The sequence below is a fragment of the Bombyx mori genome, chromosome 9 (genome assembly GCF_030269925.1).
Source record: "Bombyx mori chromosome 9, ASM3026992v2".
Taxonomy (NCBI): Eukaryota; Metazoa; Arthropoda; class Insecta; order Lepidoptera; family Bombycidae; genus Bombyx; species Bombyx mori.
The window spans coordinates 5,727,345-5,746,555 of record NC_085115.1 but is presented as its reverse complement, the minus strand read 5'-3'; the positions used below and the strand labels follow the sequence as shown (position 1 = coordinate 5,746,555).

The 19,211-nt window shown below is 34.8% G+C and overlaps 2 long non-coding RNA genes across 2 annotated transcripts; one reads left to right on the top strand and one right to left on the bottom strand.

Annotated features, from left to right (window-relative positions):
• Positions 1 to 34: 34 nt before the first annotated feature.
• Positions 35 to 4,318, bottom strand: LOC110385032 (uncharacterized). The gene is made up of 2 exons (XR_002430381.3): positions 2,858 to 4,318; positions 35 to 2,653 (listed from the first exon to the last, which is right to left on the bottom strand). It is a non-coding gene; the product is annotated as an uncharacterized LOC110385032 (long non-coding RNA).
• A 12,637-nt stretch (positions 4,319 to 16,955) lies between these two features.
• On the top strand, positions 16,956 to 18,217 carry LOC101743497 (uncharacterized). Its single transcript, XR_209712.4, has 2 exons — positions 16,956 to 17,317; positions 17,991 to 18,217. It is a non-coding gene; the product is annotated as an uncharacterized LOC101743497 (long non-coding RNA).
• The last annotated feature ends 994 nt before the right edge of the window (positions 18,218 to 19,211 follow it).

Sequence of the window (19,211 nt, the reverse complement as noted above, 5' to 3'; positions counted from 1 at the left end):
ACAGTTTCAAAGGGGAAACCAATAAAAACACATATTGGCTGTTTTTAATTTATATTTCACACAAACACACGATTACAATCAAACATCTCTATTCATCTTACTATCATACTAACTAACACGTTAATTTTACTCAAGCTTCAGTTTCAACTAGAACTTAAAATACTTAAACTACACTTAGCATTAAAATATAGTACAAGAGAGGTCAGTATTGTGGCCTTAATGTCGGCATAACAACAACAAATCAACAGTCAAAACGAAAACTTAACGTAAAACTAACGAACACAGCCATCGAAATGATTTAACGATAATATCACAATCCAAACTTAACAATAATTCAACGCTTACAACTAAATAACGTTAACAAACAGAAAACTGAACAGTGAACAATTTATGATGAGTTGTAATGAATATTTTGTTCCCGGAGCTTATGTGAATTTGTGAACTGCGAATTAAGTGTATTGAACTCTACGTACCTAGTTTAAAACTATTGCTATAATTTTAAAGTTAAAACAGAGAGAAACTCTCAAACTAGAGCTAATATCCAAGGAAGAAAATAATCATTAGGCTGTCATCACAGTTAACAGGCAGATAGACTTAAATAAAAATACCCTAAGGTAATTTCAAATCAACAAAACGTCTTTACAAGGTTCTCGTAGATACTAGAACCTTGTAAGGAGGCGCAAAAGGATCAAAAAATAGTTTTAGGCATATTTAGCTTTAAGGCACACTTCGGTAAACTTGAATATGTTCTGTTCAAAATTATTTGCGTGTCAAAACGATATCGATTTTTCATAACTTCATAGTATAATGTGTAACAGAAATGCATACTTTCATAGAAGGATTAAAAACTACAATTTTTCGATACATCATTTGGTAATATTTTTGAAAAAGAAAGAAAAATGGATCATAAATTTGAATTACTCTAGTGGAGAAAAAATTGATTACTTTTTTAATTGTTCATAGTAAAAAGTGATATTATCCGAATTCTAGAATAGAGGTTTGGGACCTAAGAAAGAAAATTTCTTCAGACGAATCCGTATTAAACAGCCCGCCGTATTTAAGCAGTTTCGAAATTACTAAGTTGGAATTGGAATTAATTTGGTATTCAGGCAAGGATGATAAAAATGATACATACAGTGGTTTGTGAATCCACACTATAAAAAAATATTACGTCATTAGCACGTTAGCATTTTAACATAAGTGTCGATGCTGTTTTCACAAAAAAAAAGTTTCTTTTAGTTAGTTTATTACGTACACGATACGTTTTTTTTTTGCTTTATGATGGGTGGACGAACTCACAGCCCACCTGGTGTTAAGTGGTTACTGGAGCCCATAGACAGACAACTTAAATACGTCACCCACCTTGAGATATAAGTTCTAAGATCTCAGTATAGTTACAACGGCTGCCCGACCCTTCAAGCCGAAACGCATTACTGCTTCACGGCAGAAATAGGCGGGGCGGTGGTACCTACCCGCGCGGACTCACAAGAGGTCCTACCACCAGTAATTACGCAAATTATAATTTACGTATAATCATCTTTGTTTTAACGTAGGAAGCGTTAATATTCGGTAATCAGAATAACAAACGGTGTCGCGAAAAACGTATGCTAGCATAACACAAATACTTCAAAAGTCTGACGCGTTAACAAAACGAACGAAGCACGAATAACCAAACAAAAACTCAACTTTAGTTTAAACAAATAAATCAACAATAATTTACAAACGAAAATTCAACAATTTAAAACGGATAACTTCAGCTAATAACATTAAAGAAACGGTTTCGTTGTAATAAGTCCACTCCAACAAGACCAATCAAAAATCCAAATACTACGAACAAATTTAAATGTAACAGTTTGTGAAAACAAGGTGTTTGTGAACTTAACGAATTCTTTTCGGCTGTAAAATTTAACAGAAACAAAATGCAAAATTAACGTTAACAAAACAAAAAACAAAAAAAAACAACGCGACAAACTTGAACACAACAGCTAGCTAATAACAAAAAATTTAAAGTTAAACATTTGTACCCCGCGGTCCGAGTGATATTATTTTAAATTTTAAACTTTAATCAGTTTGACGTGGTGATAATTTATATAAGTAAATCAAAAGCAAAGTAAACAGACAATAATAACAGCTTTCGTATACTCTGAATGCAAAATTAACTAGTTTGTTGGAATGCAAAACAAACTGAACAACAAACAAACATTCATTCCAAACGCATAACATTAATGTGAAACAAAAACATGAAACTTTAACTTGAACAAAACAAACAACACCGATCATTAAGGCTATTTAGATTTAAAACATTCGAACCGAAGTTTAAAATATTATTGACACAGAAATGCATAACTTATTTGATGTACTTCAACTTATAAGATTCACATAATGGTACAGAATCTATTTCTAAGACGTAACGCGAAAGCTTAAACTAAGACCTAACTAAGCCTAAACTATCTTTGGGAAGTCTAAGATGTAGTAAATTCTACTTAGCTACCGCTCCAATGGTCTCTTTGTTCAAATTGTCCTGAAAATGTATCCTGCTACGTCTCGCCGCATTCATCGCAATAATGCAACGGCTTCTGAGGCTCACCATAGTTTTGTTTTCAATTTTGTTTTTCATATATTATATAACATGCACAAAGCAATTGTTTGAAATCTGCAACAAAGAATAAGTAATTAATAATCTTGCTATCTTTTTATTACAGGATCCGGCCAATAACGAATAATGTCTAAGTAGTTATGTCTTAAATAGTACATATTTAATTTTCAAATCTTATATATACTAACTCCTATTTTTACAACGAAAAGAAGTGACTTTAAAACAAAACACTGAAGAGTTTTAACAAAGAGGACAACTTACATCGAAAATTTTCCGACGGACTTCCGATCCACTTCAAAGGGTCTTCCGGTGGCGTCATTGTTCACAGTTGAAACCGTTTTTCCGTTAATTAGCAACTTAATGACAAATGACAACTTTTAATTAGACTTGATAGCTTCAAGCCCGGGGGGCCGCGGGCTCGGTCCCCCGGGCGTAACGTACTATAGCTCGGTAAATTCGGAAGTGGTCCGTTATGAAGTCCACACACCCTTTATATATGTTTCCCGGGTCTCTTGAATAAATATCGTGGGAACGATCGCGCACGTGGTCTCTTGCGTAAACGCACACAATGGCACCCTGTTTCTTTATTTCCATTGATTTCGTCCCCTCGAACGTCTTGCCTTATATCTGCTTTTACCTGTAAATTAGGGGAGAAATCACGGACGGTGGGAATGTACGCAGTCATAACTGAAGTCAAATTATTGAGGACGATAATCGTCGTGTATTTCGGTGGCAGGGTCTGTTTACTTATATACTTTCACACGGTATGCGTTTTTGTTATGTTAATCTGCGAAGAACATGTTATTGATGAAAATATACCGTTGTTGCGGAAGCGTACAATTATAGTGAACGTCTTTACGTAGACAAATGTTAACGAATTTACCAAATAAAAAACCAAAAACAAGTTAAGAAAAGACACGTTTGTAAAGAAAATGTTATATCACATGTATATATTTTAACACATCTATATAGGTGTGAGACGTAATGTATGGCCACACTGATAGATACATATATCACCATCTTGCCTATTTCGCCCACGAAACAAGAGTGCGTTCTGGTTTGAAGAGCGGAATAGCTCTTAAATAATATAATGAATACATCAGCCTCACGTTTCAAGATAGGTGAATTACTCGTGATGTCTATGGGCTCCGAACACTAATTAACGGCGATAACGAACTATTAATATGCATTAAATTAGAAATTGTTTATAAAGTTGCTCTTGACTTTGTACTATTAACCTATTTCCGCTTAATACAACTTGCCAATACAGCATCTATACTGTGAAGGTATTTTTCTCTGCCTTTTCTCTGGTAGCCTAAGAGGCTATTCCAGCTTCTCGCGGATGGGTAGGTGATCTCACGGGCTGAGCCTGAGAGAATTAGCTAACACTAGCCCCAGCAAGAGCAGTGCTTCCCAGAATCTACTACCTGACCGGAATCGCGATTCACTGAGAAAATCCGGCAAGGAACTCAGTGGGCTGTGTCTATGGTTGTGAAGTTCCCTTGAATCGTCGCTATAAAGGAAATGCACTGGACAGCTTGTTTGTTTTAATCAAAGTCAAAGCCCGATATTTCTCTTCGCAGAATTACTAAGCCATCCTAGGCTTGACAAAGGATTATGCCAAACGCCGAAATATACCTATATATTGGTTTCAACATTTGAATAACGAATTTTAGAATAACCGACACTCCAATGAGCTTATTAATTTTATCACCAAATTTTCGGAAAACGTTTATACTTGGGAATTTGAATTAAAACACTTAAATAGCAAACCACACTTGAAATAAAAAAAAAATGTTTCTTTATCCTGGTGATCCTCAGAATATTAAGTTAAAGTAATAAAAATATAACTATTATCACTGGTTATCACAATCATTATCTTCATACGTGCGCGAATTTTAAAGATTCCGTTACAAAGACAGGTCAAGCCCAACGTCAGATCAAGCTAATAAAAGCATGTTAAAATGCTCTTCAAAATTATACAAAATTCGAATAAAATAAATCAAATGTAATTAGCAACTTTAAATACTACTTTAAATATTCAAGTAAACCGTTGATCATTACGTTGGTACATACAACGTATCTTACATAGCAACATACCTTACTATTCAATGTTACTGTAGACCAGGCCTGGGCAAATGGTGGAAATTTGTCTGGCCCGTGAAGCATTGCATATATTGTTATTAAAACACAAATATTAGTTTCTGTCTAACATAAACTGATGCATAAAATTTTTTAGATAAAATATTAAGCAAGACTGATACATATTATCAGGGCCGGTGGGAGCCAAAATTTTCTCCCGATAACTGCTCTTTTCAGCGCCTCCTATTCGAAAAAATAATTATAATAATTGAACAGTTATAGTATTTTTTTATTTTTTTTATTGCCGTATAGGCAGACGAGCATACGGCCCACCTGATGGTGAGTGGTTACCGTCGCTCATGGACGTCAGCAATGCCAGGGGCAGAGCCAAGCCGCTGCCTACCGACAGTATGTATAATAATCGCACATTATAAAATTAGAAAAAAAATGTTTGGCCCGAGGTCAAATTTTCATCTGCAATGTGGCCCGACTATCAAAATATTTGCCCACCCCTGCTGTAGACACTGTATATTACATACAAACAAAACAATTGATTTTATGTAGTAGTTTTTATCATCTTTATAGCTACACAAGAGCATTCGGTCTATCTGTTAATGAGTTTTTATTTATTTTTTATTGCTTAGATGGGTGAACGAGCTCACGGCCCATCTGGTGTTAAGCGGTTGCCCTGAGCCCATAGACATCTATAATGTAAATGCCACCACCCACCTTGAAATATAAGTTCTAAGGTCTCAGTATAGTTACAACGGCTGCCCCATCCTTCAAACCTAGACGCATTACGGCAGAAATAGGCAGGACGGTGGTACCTACCCGTGCGGACTCCGGTGATGACGTCCGGTGCATTCGTATCTGGCGATGCACCAGTGTTCGAATCCCGCCGGGAAGTACCGATTTTTCTAATAAAATACGTACTTATATAACATATGTTCACGATTGACTTCCACGGTGAAGGAATAAAATCGTGTAATAAAAATTAATTCGCAAAATTATAATTTGCGTAATTACTGGTGGTAGGACCTCTTGTGAGTCCGCATGAGTAGGTACCACCACCCTGCCTATTTCTGCGGCAGCCGTTGTAACTATACCTGAGACCTGAGCTTGGGACCTTACAACTTATATCTCAAGGTGGGTGGCACAATTACGCTGTAGATGTCTATGGACTGCAGTAACCACTTAACACCAGGTGGGTTGTGAGCTCGCCCAACCATCTAAGCTATAAAAAAATAGAAAGCTGAGTTAAGACTAAGCACATAAAATCAGAAACCTAAATCGAACATGCAAGTACTTATAAGTCCTTAGTTTGTGAATTCACAAAGCCTAAAGGGCCTTCGCTGACGATTGACTTTGCCGGAGTGTTTTGGGGTCTAACAAAAGAACCTTTCAACGATATGCGAACAGCGCGGCGCACTGCTTCAAATAATGAGGCCCTTATTTTACAAACACGAATGAGCCTGTCTGTTTGACGATTTACAAGTTATTTAATTTAATATTATTTTCGTAATTTTTATCAACCTTTGATAATTTGATTATAACTTCACTTCAATCATTTTTAGGAGTACAATATTTTTAATTAAATTTTTTTTTTTTGGAACGAAGTTCCTTACGGCTGGCTTGGAGGGGATAGGGATTTTGCTGCGCGACCGAACTGAAAAAAATGTGATAGTAAAACCGTAAGAAAAAATCCGTGGAAAAAAGTGCGTGGAATAAAACCGTTAAATGAGACGTGCGCAGGCGCGACAGTCGTATACACAAGCGAGTAGTGTATAATACCTTTCTCTTTCTCCCTCTTTCTTTTCGTTCTCTCATCCCTTCTGTCTCTATTTTGTAATTATTTCTATTTCTATGTAATTTTATGTTGTCAAACAAAAATAAAGAGACATATTTTGTTATTTTAATTGATAATTTGAATTACGATTTTATTTTTATTTTACGTAATTTATTATTTCCTAAAATACTGCATTTCCTAAATACATTCCTGTACTTAATTAAAAACTAATCAGCAAAATTTAAGAGAAAAATCAAGAAAACCAACATAAAATTGAGCACGATATTTTTTTTGCAAATTGTGTCGATTCTACATTAGCCGAAGGAACTTCGTTCCTACCTGGTGTCCCACGACACCACATTTATATATTTTTTTTAATTAATAAATTGTGTATCGTGTTCCTTTTTTAAATTCCGCTGTTTCGAATAGTTTACGTGTGAACGACAGTTTACATGCTCACGAATGACCAATTTGTTATTCGACGACACTTGAATATTGTGCTAACTGCCTGCCGCCTTATTTTCTATAATATTTTGACAATTCGTTTCTTTGCACACAAAAAGATGTGATACGTAGAAGCTTGAGGGCTGGCAGTAAGATTAATCTAGAGGTGTATAAGAGCTAATGAATCATTCTGTTAAAATAATATGAAGTTTTCCGCTGTGAAAATGATGTTATTGTGAAATTCGAGTGGTTTATTAATAGTGTTTCTTATTATCATTATTATCACCATAAATATTTATGTATAGGTATATGTATTATTTTCAGTTACTAATAACTAAGACACACAACGGTTATGCTATTGAAACTCTGATTTCATCTCTCAAAGTGAGTTTAAGTATAGCATTCACTCTTTTAGTAACTCACGTTAGTAAAAGCAAAATTATGAACACCAAATTTTATCGGAGTTTCGAGGCATGTATTAAATTTAAATGATCTATACTAATATTATAAAGAGGAAAGATTTGTTTGTTTGTTTCGAATAGGCTTCGAAACTACTGGACCGATTTGAAAAATTATTTTTCCATTAGAAGCCGACATTGTCCCTGATGAACATAGGCTACTTTTTTTTATTTATTTTTTATTTTATTTTTTTGGTTTCATGTGTGTTTTAATGTTTCCGAAGCGAAGCGAGGGCAGGTCGCTAGTTCTCTTATAAAGTTGACAAAATATCACTTAAAGCAAAGTAATGTTTCACTATAATAAATAAATGAAAGCGCTAACTCAAGACCCACCTGAGAGCGACTTGGTACATATAAATTACAACGTTAATACCCAGGCTGAAATACTTTTAAAAACTAAAGCACAATTGTACTGACTTTTATTTAAAAAACAATAACGCTAACAATAAGTGTTTTTAATATCATAAAATATACTGGTGGTAAGACCTCTTCTGAGTTCACGCGGGTAGGTACCACCACCTTGCCTATTTCTGCCGTGAAGCAGTAATGCGTTTCGGTTTGAATTACAGGGCAGCTGTTGTACTGTGTGCTTAGTGCGAGCTCTTTAACGTTTTCGATAGCGTAAAAGTTTACCCAATTTTGGTTCAGTCGGACCAGATCCCCTAGCGGCAAACATAGGCAAACGATCCTATTCCATACAAATATGAGCTAACTTTTACGTTATCGAGAACGTTAGAAAACTCGCACTAAGCACACTGAGCCCTTAGAACTGATATCTCAAGGTGGGTGGCGCATTTACGTCGTAGATGTCTATGGGCTCCAGTAACCACTTAACACCAGGTGGGCTGTGAGCTCGTCCACCCATCTAAGCAATAAAAATAAATAAATAAAAATAACGGGGATTACCGAGCACATACAAAAATAATGTAAAACAGTGATTTTAAGTGAATTTTGTTTGTTTCGGAGTTCGTTTTCGTTCGCAGTATGCTTTTGCATTCAATGCCTATTAGAGTTGGATACAAATCGATATCCTTGCGGGACCGGGCAGGTGCACTACACGGTTTCGCATCCAGCTCCCACTTTCTCACGCTTGCACAAATAGAGAGGCGCTCGAGTGCTCAAACAAAGCTCATCGAGAATGATCCTTGGATTTAACAGATTTATTGGTTTTATTGCACTTCAGATTTGTATGTTTGTATCCCTGTGGAAACAATCGAAATCTCATCGACCTATTATTAAGAATCACTATAAATTTTAAGCGTCTAATCTAATCCACGTAGATATTTAAAATTGTAAAGATAAAATATAATGTAATGTTAAAGCCAATACAAATACTGTTGTCAACGTCAATTTCGTAAAAAGAATTAAAAGTAAAACAAACAGCAATTGAAAACAAAGCTTGTGGTTTTTAGATATGAAATTATAGCTGCGCAATAATAAGTAGAATACGTTGCTAACAGACAATTATATTTATCAATGCCGCTTCTATGTAATCATTTGTTTAATTATTCCAAGCATTATATCCCGTCATCAAGTTAATCTTATCTATACTAATATATAAATCTACAGCGTTTGTTACGGATGTTCCGTTATAACTACTGAACCATGCATCCGATTGACTTGAAACTTGGTATCCATGTAAAAAAAACATGTACTTAATGGATAGGCTAATATTTATATGAGTATTGGACTCCCTAATAATAATGACAATATATAATAATGTTAATTTTAAATGCGCAGCGAAGCGGGTGAGTACGTACGGCTAGTAAATTATATTTTTACACAAAAATGTATTATTATATTACTAATGAAACGTGGTAAGCATCCGCTGTGACTGTCGCTAATAATACGAAAAAATTGACGATGATTTTGCAAAAAAAAACAGGTTTCATAACCTGTATTGTCCTATTGTATTATCAATTACGAACACACTGAAGAAGAAATGAAGCAAGCTGGTTCTGCCATTATCAACTGATGGTCCATGATACATGTAGTAATCGATTTTTATGTATATCAATTATATTCGTACGTATTTTCAAATCAACGCTTACTATTTTTTTTTTTAATTAATAAATATTTACTAACAGTCACGCCACGTTAATTGGTCCCGTAATAAGTTCGTAAAGAACTTGTGTTACAGGTACCAGAAAAAAATATTGTTTTAACGTTTATTTTTATCGGTCATTATGGCTGACTCACAGTCTAAAATAACACGTTTTCTTTTTTTTTCCTACCTAGCTGAGAGCCTTGAGAGGCTGTTTCAGCGTAACCTTAACTAGTAGGTGAGGTCACGGGGCTCAAACCTGACGGCGTTGCTAACACGAACCGTAGCAAGAGCCGTGCTTCGCACTATTGAGCGTGTGCAAATGAAGTGTTTAAGATTATTAAGTTATCGTATACAACCAGGCCGCTCTGAACTTAAATACGAGCAAAGACTATTAAACTATAACATGCAGTCACTAGAAGATCGACGTACATGCACTGATCTGATATACTTATATAAGATAATTCACTCTCTGTTGGATTCGCCTGAACTGTTATCTCAGATTTCATTAAACATTAAATTTAGTGCTCGGAGGGTCAACCAAAACAATTTGTTTGCATTGCTAATTTACAAAAACAATATATCTTATTATAATCCCATTACCCGAATGTGTCGTACCTATAACGAACTGGCAAGGTCGTCACCTGAGTTAGATTTAGCGGTAGGCAGCGGCTTGGCTCTGCCCCTGGCATTGCTGAAGTCCATGGGCGACGGTAACCACTCACCATCAGGTGGGCCGTATGCTCGTCTGCCTACAAGGGCAATAAAAAAAAAAAAAAAAAAAAAAAAATATTTTTACTTGTAGGTTAGTTACGTTTAGAAAAATGTTCAAGGGCATCCTCCACTTTATTAATAGGTAGGTTAATGTAATTGTTTAATGTACTATATTGTGAATATTTTTTTTTTTCTTCCTTACATTATTCGTTAGATTAGTTTTTGTTATTGTGTTGTTTTGTCATAATTGTAAGGAACATTGTTATACAAATTCAGCACTATATGTCTTGTTTTGTCGTGCGCACATGTCTTATGTTGCAAGCCAGATTTTGTTTCTTTTTATTTGTGTTTTTTGTGTATCTTTAGCTTGTGATGTGTGTTGTGAGCCTAATAAAATAAATAAATAAATAAATAAAATCTACCACCGGATCGGAAACGCGACCCACTGAGAAGATCCGGCGAGAAACTCAGTGGGCTGTGTCTGAGGGAAATAACACCTTTTAACAGTCAGTTTACTAGTAAGAATGTCCTAAAATCCTTTTTAATCTCATCGGAAAAACTCAAAGATCGTAAATCCTAAACTAAAACCGTGGTTTGTCCGGAAACCAATCGCACTGTGACTATGCAGTCGATTTGCAGTTTATTTGCTCGGTGCCTGCCTGTCCCCACCGAGAATTATTTTCGAAACGCTTTCCACTTGTCGGAAAACGGCTGACATCGCCGCAATCGTATAAATTGGTGTTTCAAACATGTCTCGTTGGTTAATTAAGGTTCGCTTCCGAGATTGGTGTCTTTACTGTTCAATTATCTTCCTACATCAATATATACATTTTTTTTGATAACATTTATTTACACCCGAAAGTTTTAAGCAATTGCTCTATATTGGCTCACTAAAGTACACATCTGTTTAATCTAGACCACAGATTGTATTGAAATATATTATTGTGAGATAATTTATTATTATTATTATAACTAGTCAGGTCATAAGTATTGTCACACAGTAAAAACTTTTCTTTTAGAATGCTGGCCACAAAAAAGTTTATTGAATTCGAATTTCGAATTGTTCATGAAAATAAAAATGTATACTTTTAGAATTTTACTCATTTTTAAATATGGAGTGGACGCTTAAAGAAGACCGTGTTGCAGTTATTGCGTTGCATCGTTGAGGTTACGCGCCAATTCAAATTTTTAACATACTAAAAATTTTTAATATAACCAAAAGATTCGTTTATCGTACCATCAAACGATGCAATGAATACTCTAGTGTAGATGACAGGTCAAGAAGTGGTCGCCCTCGGTCTGTTAGGACTCCAGCAGTGATAAAAGCTGTGAAGGCGCGAATTCAAAGAAATCCCAAACGTAAGCAGAAACTGTTGGCCCTTCAGATGGGGTTAAGCAGAACCACGGTGAAAAGGGTGTTAAATGAAGACTTAGGGCTTCGGGCATATCGAAGAAAAACAGGACATCGTTTGAATGCTCGTCTAATGGACCTGAGACTGAAGAGATGACGCGCTTTGTTGAAGCGGTACGCGTGAAAAAAATATCGGGAAATTCTTTTTTCGGATGAAAAAATTTTTACCGTAGAAGAGAGCTACAACAAACAAAATGATAAGGTGTACGCACACAGTAGTGAAGAAGCGAGCAACCGTATTCCACGTATCCAACGAGGTCATTTTCCATCCTCGCTCATGGTATGGTTGGGAGTTTCTTATTGGGGCTTAACAGAGGTACATTTTTGTGAGAAAGGTGTAAAAACGAATGCAGTTATGTATCAAAATACAGTCCTGACGAACCTTGTGGAACCTGTTTCTCATACCATGTTCAATAACAGGCACTGGGTATTCCAACAAGATTCGGCGCCAGCTCATAGAGCGAAGAGCACACAAGACTGGCTGGCGGCGCGTGAAATCGACTTCATCCGGCACGAAGACTGGCCCTCCTCCAGTCCAGATTTGAATCCGTTAGATTACAAGATATGGCAACACTTGGAGGAAAAGGCGTGCTCAAAGCCTCATCCCAATTTGGAGTCACTCAAGACATCCTTGATTAAGGCAGCCGCCGATATTGACATGGACCTCGTTCGTGCTGCGATAGACGACTGGCCGCGCAGATTGAAGGCCTGTATTCAAAATCACGGAGGTCATTTTGAATAAACTTTAGTGTCATAAGAATCTATGTTTTGTTAAGTTCATTTTGGTATATGAATGGTTACATAATGAATAAACTTGTTTCAATTATTTTACATTAAACATGTGACAGAATTTATGACCTGACTAGGTAATTACGCACTCCACCGGGCTGCAGGGCGGGATCGACGGAGACAGTTGGTTGACGAAATCGGACGGAGTCACGATCCGCAGCAGTGAGGAACCGATCGAAGAGAGAGAGAGAGAGAGGATTGTGGGAGATAGGTATATATTATATTCACCCGTATCCATTTAATACATTTATTTGACAAATAAAACGTCTTCATGTGTTCATTGCTTAAACAACTAAGCCCTAGAAAACCACTTTGAGATTTGCAAGCAGAATTTATTAAACGCATATATGTGCATATTATTTATAATGAACTGTACGCTCGCTTGCGACAGCAACAAATAGGACGCATTTTGTGAGTAATGATCAACAAAAAGCTGCTCTTGCTCACCATCCTTAACTACGTTTTTTTTAATAATTGCAGAACAACATAGCTTAATTTTTTTAGTCAGCTTAAATACCATAACGACAACAATATTCTCGTCAAATATGGTCAACAAGCTTAGCTTAAACGTACTTAAATCAGTTTGTTCTTTCAGAAATGTTGACAACTTCAGAATTTTTGACATTGGAAATATATGAAACTGGGTAGTTACTTCTCCGGCTACTGAAACACAAAATGCCAATAGAAATGTAACTTTGACCAGACAATACAGCAAAAGTAATGTATAAATTTCAGGTGTGTCCTGTTACAGCTTCCGTACAATCAGGAACTTGTCCCGGGGGAAATGAACGTGAATTCTCAAGAAACCCAATAAACTATATAGTGAGTTCTAGTAGCGTTGTTCGCATTTATCATTTATTTTTAAGAGGCCAACTTGATTTCTATCTGGGTTTTAGTAATCGTAAAACAAAAAAAATGAGGTAATCTTATCTTAAATTAGATTAGTGTTGACACTTATACATAATAATTAAAACTACTTTCAGTTATACTTATTTAATTATATGTCTAGCATTCACATGTCGACGGATAATAAATACCTTAGTGACCACGAAAACTGTAAAATATTCGAATAGTCGGAAAGTGTAAAATAACAATAATAAAAACCTACAAGATTAAACATAAAACTAGTTTTAATTGTGTCTACGACTCATGAAAATCAAAAAAATACGATACTTCTCAACAATATTGTTGATAATCTATATTAAGTATATAAAAATGAATTGCTGTTCGTTAGTCTTGGTAAAACTCGAGAACTGCTGGACCGATTTGGATAAGTTTGGTCTTGAATTATTTGTCCAGAGAATGTTTAAAGGGTAGATAAATATGAAAATGCTCGGAATTTAATGAAACTAACAATTTTGTTTTTTCTTTGATGTGTCCCCCGTCGGACGGATAACTTTTGTTTGTTTTAAGTTTATTTTATACAAAAGCTTAGGTCTTTTATTTATCGATTGAGGCACTACAAAGTCTGCCGGGTCAGCTAGTAATACATATTTTATTAAGATTACCAAAGACACGATTCTGCAGTACGTTGAAAAGATCCGAGGTTTCCAACAGAATCTAACTGATTGAGGGATTTCTTTTATGTTACTTTCAATAGCAGACCGGCTCACGGTCCAGTTCATCTTAAATAGTAACCGTCGCTCTCTAACATTGCCAATATCACGAATAGAACCAAGCCGCAACCTACCGATGTTGTCCATTATGCTGTAAAAATAAAGGGCAAGTATTGTATTACGTTTTGATTTATGAATTTAACTTTAAGTCATAATAATTTAAACAATTCCAATTCTTAAATATCAAACCAAACTAATATCATCTCTACCTATGATAAACTCACATATGATAAACTTAAACCGAAATCATCTATAAATTAATACGTGAAGGAAAAACTTTGTATCCCTTTTTACGAAAATAGCGCGGACGGAGAAGTATGAAATTTTCCACACTTATAGAGAATATAGAGAAGGAATGCAGAATGTTAATATTTGACGGAGGAGTATGAAATTTCCCAAACTTATAGAGTATATAGAGAAGGAATGCAGAATGTTAATATTTTTTTTTAATTATGCTTAAAAAATACATTAAAAAAATCATTACACACACTACCATGTACTTGACACACACACGCATGCATTCTATTTGTTTACTGTCAAACTTTTCTTAGTCTTTGGTCAAATTGAGAATAGATTAAATATTGTTTATCTTTATTAATATTTGTCTAAAGTGTAGTCTTGGTGAAATCTGTGAATAAAGAAGTATAATAATCTTTGATAATAGAACCTTAATAATATTCAAACTTATAATTTCAATTAATTATAGTCGAATTTCGAATACTGCGGAACCACTAGTTATTAGAAATTGTTCATAACACAGTTGTTACATTCTAATAAATTATTATTTGATTTCCACATTCTATTTTAATAAATTGCTCTTTTGTAGCGTTAACAACGAAGCTGGTTTATTAATTATTGATTAATTAATACTCATCCAGCTCTACATGATTAACCAAATTAAAGCACTAATTGGGGAACGATTGAACGAAATTTTGAAAAGTACCAATTAGGGGATGAAAGTTATTTGATTCGTTACAATGTATATTTATTTATTTATTTTTTAATGCTTAGATGGGTGGACGAGCTCACGGCCCACCTGGTGTTAAGTGGTTACTGGAGCCCATAGACATCTACAACGTAAATGCGCCACCCATCTTTGAGATATAAGTTCTAAGGTCTCAGTATAGTTACAGCGGCTACCCCACCCTTCAAACCGAAACGCATTAACTGCTTCACGGCAGAAATAGGCAGGGCAGTGGTACCTACCCGTGCGGACTCACAGGAGGTCCTACCACCAGTGATTACGCAAATTATAATTTTGCGGGTTTTTGACTTTTATTACACGATGTTATTCCTTCAACGTGGAAGTCAATCGTGAACATTTGTTAAGTACGTTAAGTTTTTCAAAATGACAAATCTAAGGTAATATGAATAGGATAAGCCTTGCAGAGGTATGATGAACTTACGTGATAATAGTCAGGCTTCATACATATTTTAAGACAATACAGTATGCGACCATCTTATGCTCCTAATTTCATTTATTACACTCAGAAACGAGAGGAGACATCACACGCTAAAGAAAGTGTTAAAGACAAAAAAGAATCTAAAGTTTGCATCAATAGGTAAATGTAATATTGTGAAAAATTCTGAAGACATACATCAATGGAAATCAATTATTTTAAGGCTCATTACTGTTGATGAACTCTTCGGCTACTTTCTGGTTTACATTTTCGATCTAATATTTATCAATGAGTTTTTCGTGTATTTGCGCTTGACTATGATCTGACGAAATAATCCGGCGAAATAATCTGACGGAATAATCCAAAGCAATTCTTAATTGCGCTTGAAATTAAATTACGTAAATTTTACAAACAATCCACTAATTTGAAATACTTAATGCCCTAATTATCATAATATCAAGAAAAACGACAAGGGTTAAAACAGATTTAATTTATTTTCTTCAGGTTTGTTTGCTTAAAGTTTATCTTTAATGGAAGAAGTAATTTATATTTCAATCTATGTGATATTTTGTGGCAGCAGCGTTACTTTGCTTTACTTTACTTTATGAAGTAAGAAAAATACAATGATTTCAAAAATTACATTTTCAAATAAATTGACTACTACATTCGTAAATTAAGAAGCATCCTTCGTATACATCGTAGCAATAGGTAATAATAATATGCACTGTGTACTATTATTATAACTCATTGCAACTTTACCTGGATAAAAGAAAGTCGCTTTCTCTGTCCCTATATCCTTATGTATACTTAAATCTTTAAAACTACGCAACAGATTTTGATGCGGTTTTTTTATAATAGATAGAGTGATTGAAGAGGAAGGTTTATATGTATAATAGCATCCATTAAATAGTGGAGAAATCAATAATAAATTATAGTTTCCGAAGCGAAGCGAGGGCGGGTCGCTAGTTAAATGCAAATTAATGATACAGTGAAAACATATTTGTTCAAAGACGAGTTTGACTCAATCTTACGTTTTCTTCTAGTAGTAACAACTTCTTACTACAACTACATAGTAGCCTCTATAGAGCCATGTTTCCACTAGAGAGGACAGTAGTTTTTTTTTTTCTATTATTCAAGCTATAAAGGCCATAAGGTACAGTAGCTAATGAATTCCAGGCGTTTCGTAATCTGGTCTGACCATCTATTACAACTAAAACGATTAAACAAAACACCCAAATAAAAATATTACCCAGAGACTTGCGACTCATAAACGCAAAGGCCTAATTTTATGACATTGATGTATTTGCAGCGAAATATTTAAACAAACTGAATAGATTTCCTGTCGACTATGCGTTGCGTGTCATCGAACTTTTTTAATCATTATCTGTACATGTCCGAGTATTTTAGAAACTAAGGTTTACAAGTTTAGACAATCAAATACGAGCAAAGTCAAAACAAGATCACTTGAAGACACTACTCTGCTTAATCTCTATCCAAATACGAAAAATATAATCGTATACCTATGTACTTACCATGATCAATAATTTAACAATAGCATAGTTAATACCAGCTTATTTTACATTTACAGTTATACAATTACTAGTTGAATGAATAATTAACATGAATCAATTTATGTTTCGGTTATTTATAAACGTTGTTTGTTACGACATGAACAAAGAGTTTGGGAGTATTGTATAACCATAAAGACCTACACGTGTACAAATGGAACTGTAACCACACATTACAATTGGTATTTTTATTTCTACATATGAATAAATGAGTTTTTAATCCACTATTTTTATGTGGTTATTAAAACCCATAGACACCACAACACGAATGCCACTTTAAGACATTAGTTCAAAGTCATTATTGTTATAACATTTATTTACACCTTTCAAACCAGAATGTAAAATTGTTTCAAGACAAAGTGGTAGTCCATGTCGTTTGGGTTCACAAAACTCCGCGATGAATAACAAAGTAAGAGTTAATTGATACTTATTTGGCTTGCCTTACTACCACATATACTCAACATTTACGTTATCAATAAATTTGATGTAATGCTAGCATCTGTATTTACTCTACTGTTTTATTAACCATTATTATAAAGACGCGAAAAAAATCGCGCTCTTAATAACACCAATGATCAACATTTCCCTGGGTGTTATTAGGAGAAACTGTCTAATTTCATGTGTACGAAATTCATAATAATTGAGACAATTTCTTTGGAAACCGGACTATGCTTCGTATTTAATTTCTAATCTATATATATAAAAATGATTTTCTGTTCGTTAGTCTCGCTAAAACCTGAGAACGGCTGGACCGATTTGGCTAATTTTGGTCTTGAATTATTCGTGGAAGTCCAGAGAAGGTTTAAAAGGTAGATAAATATGAAAATGCTCGGAATTAAGTAAAAATAATAATTTTGTTTTTCTTTTGATGTGTCCTCCTAGGACGGATTCATTTTGTTTGTTTTAAGTTTATTTTATACAAAAGTTTAGGTATTTTATTTATCGATTGAGGCACTACGAAGTCTGCCGGGTCAGCTAGTTTTTCATAAAATTCTGATATTTTGATGACTATTTAAATATTTAGTCTAATTTATATTCGAATATAATATTCAATTCAAATATGGTAACCCTATTTATTACAGCGCAGTTTCCAATGAGTTTTGTTAACCTCCTCGCAAGACGGGAGCGCCACTTCTCAATTATTCACGCACACTCTGACTTTCTGGTCCCGGTTCTTTCATGCAGGACAAAAGCCTACTATTTAGGTCGTGGTAACAACGGAATGATTGCAGAGGACGTGGAAATGTATACCAGAGAATTTAATATTAGATAACCTATAATATTATTAAAAGACGATTTTACGGCTTAATCTCATGCTTATTTTATTTATTTCTTAATAGACCAGTACCAATAATTTAGTATTAAATAACAACGTATAAAATTAAAATTACATAATATAAACACTACAAATAAAGTCAAACAAGTAAAATTTTCAAATAACAAAAATATATTCGGTATTTTTAGCGACCTTCACAGTGCTTTATGTCCTGCCATCTTACTGTGGGCAGTGCTGCCAATGTTAAATCAATTTTCATTCCGAACCACAGGATTGTTCCTGAAATTTATAACATGCACCCGATAAGTAATGACGTTTAAGTAAAATGATAATGTAAATATTAAAAAACTTTAATATTCTCAATAAATATAATAGTGGACATTTATTTTCTTTGAAATATCAGTATCCGAAAAAACATAAGAGAAAGAAAATTTAATGACTTAATATGAATCAAAACTTCAGTGATTTTGGTCTCCTCCGCCATTTTATAAAGCCAAAACAATTCAGTGTAGGCTTAACAACGAAAGGGAAATTTTCCACCGAGCGGTTGATATTGCTCGGTAGACCGACGGTTCTAATATATATATTTTTTTTCCTACTTATTTTGATAGCCTTGAAAGGTTATTTCAGCTTCACCCTAACGTGTAGGTGAGCTCACGGGGCTCAAACCGGAGTGTTGCTAACACTGGCCCTAGCAAGAGCAGTGCTTCGCAGAATCTACCACCGGATCGGAAACGCGACCCACTGGGAAGATCCGGCGAGAAACTCAGTGGGCTGTGTCTATGGCAAGCATGGTGCTCCGACGGCTATCCTGCAATATTGGGATTGAATAACCTGAAGGGGTTTCAAGTTAGTGCGGGCCACGTGAGCGAACACTACGCTTGCATACGTCATGACGGGGCGTATGCAAGTTTTGTTGTTGTTCGGAACTTGTATACATATATGCAAGTTTATCTTCAAAATGTTGTAAGTGAGATTCAGGCATCTGTCAAATATCTTGTTTTTTTTTATTGCTTAGATAGGTGGA